The sequence below is a fragment of the Notamacropus eugenii genome, chromosome 3, assembly GCF_028372415.1.
Source record: "Notamacropus eugenii isolate mMacEug1 chromosome 3, mMacEug1.pri_v2, whole genome shotgun sequence".
Taxonomy (NCBI): domain Eukaryota; kingdom Metazoa; phylum Chordata; class Mammalia; order Diprotodontia; family Macropodidae; genus Notamacropus; species Notamacropus eugenii.
This window is the reverse complement of record NC_092874.1, coordinates 368242782-368245182: the sequence shown is the minus strand read 5'-3', so window position 1 is coordinate 368245182 and position 2401 is coordinate 368242782.

The following is a 2401-nucleotide window of genomic DNA, read 5'->3' as shown; positions in this document are numbered from 1 at the left end:
GCAGAGGGTCCTTCAATCTTCTCCTGCTCAGACATCTGATTGCCACACTCTGAGGTGAAAATTCCTGTGGCCAGGGCTGCTAGCAGGGCTTAATGTTTGGTGGTTCAGCCGAGAAAGCCTGGGCCAAACCTCTGACCCTGCCATCTTTCTTCAGATATTCTCCAGTTGTCCCAGGAGGACCACTGTTCTACCCAAACTCTTGCTTATTTTTGCCACTCTCAGTTCACTGTGAGGCACAGTTCTGTCCTGTTTGGGAGGAAATTTGGAGAATTTTCTGACCTACTCTGCCATCTTCCCCAGTTATATTTCAATAAATCTAACAATCTAAGTGAAATGGATGAACATTTACAAAAATAAAAATTTCTCACCTTAACAAAAGAGGAAATAAAATATTTAAATAACCCTATGTTAGAAAAAGAAATTGAACAGTCCATAAATGAGCTCCCTAAGGACTAATCTCTAGGGACAAATGGATTTACAAGTGAATTCTACCAAACATTTAAAGAACAATTAATTCAAATACTATATACAAATAATATTTAGGAAAAAAATAGGCAAAGGAGTCCTACCAAATTCCTTTTTTGACACAAATATGGTTTTGATACATAAGAAAGAGAAAAACAAAGAAAGGAAACTACAGACCAATTTCTTGATGGATATTGATGCAAAAATGTTAAATAAAATACCAGCAAGGAGATTACAGCAATATATCGTGAAGATCATACACTATGACCAGGTGGGATTTGTACCAGGAAAGTAATGCTGATTTAATATTAGGAAAAACTGTCATCATAATGTACCATATCAATAACAAAACCAACAGAAATCATATTGTTATCTCAATAAGTGCAAAAAAAACTTTTGACAGAATAAAACATTCCTATTTAAAACACAAGAAAGCATAGGAATAAAGGGAGTGACCTTAAAATATAAGTAGCATCTATCCGAAACCATCAACAAGCATATCTGTAATGAGGATAAGCTAAAAACTTTCCCAATAAGATCAGGGGTGAAGCAAAGATCACCACTATTATTCAACACTATACTATAAATGCTGGCCAAAGAAATAAGAAATTGAAGGAATTAGAATTGGTGGTGAGGGAACAAAACTATTATTCTTTGTAGATGATGGAATAGTTATAGAACTCTAGAGAATTAATTTAAAAGCTAACTAGAATAATAAAAACTTCAACAAAGTTGCCAGTTATAAAATCAACCCACATAAATTATCATCATTGTTATATATTACCAGCAAAGTTTAGCAGCAAGAGAAATTTAGCAGAAAGGGAAATTCCACTTAAAGTCATGGTAGATAATAAAATACTTGGTCATCTACCTGCCAAGGACAAACCTCAGAATTGTATGAACACAATTATAAAACACTTTACACACAAATAAAATCAGATCTAAACAATCAAAGCAGCATTAATTGCTTAAGGGTAGGCCAAGCTAATTCAATAATAATGATAATTTAACCTAAATTAATTTATTTATTCAGCACCAAACCAAACTACCAAAAATGTGTTTTGCAGAGCTAGAAAAAATAATAACAAAATTTATCTGGAAGAACAAAGGTCAAGAATATCAAGGGAATTAGTGGGAAAAAATGTTTGAAGGAAGATAGTCTAGCAGTTTCAGGTTTCAAAATATATTACAAAGTTGTAATTTTCAAAATAATCTAGTACAGGCTAAGAAAAAAGGTGGTGGATCAATGGGATAGATTAGGTACACATGCACAGTAGTAAGTGACCATAGTAGCATAGTTTTTGATAAACTCACAAACCCAAATTTTTGGGAGAACTCGCTATTTGACAAAAATTGCTGGGAAAATTGGAAAGCAGTTTGGTTGAAATTAGGTATAGACCAACATCTCACACTGTATATCAAGATAATATCAAAATGGGTACATAATTTAGAGATAAAGGGTGATACCATAAGCAAATTAGGGGATCCTGGAACAGTTAACTGTTAGATTTATAATTAAGGGAAAAATTTACAATCAAACAAGAGATATGGTGCATTACAAGATGTAAAATGAGTCATTTTGAGTATATCAAATTAAAAATCTTTTCCACAAACAAAACCAATGCAGTCAAAATGAAAAGGAATGCAGGAAACTGGGAGTGGGGAATTTACAGCAAGCTTCTCTAACAAAGGCCTTATTTCTCAACTACATAGAGAACTGAGTCAAATTTATAAGAATACAAATTATCCCACATCTGATAAATGATTAAAGGATATGAACAGGCAGTTTTCAGAAGATGAAATCAAAGTTATCCATAATCACATGAAAAAAATGCTCTAAATTATTTTTTATTAGAGAAATGCAAATTCAAACAGCTCTGAGGTACCACCTCACATCTATCAGATTAACTAATATAAAATGATAAATATTGGAGGG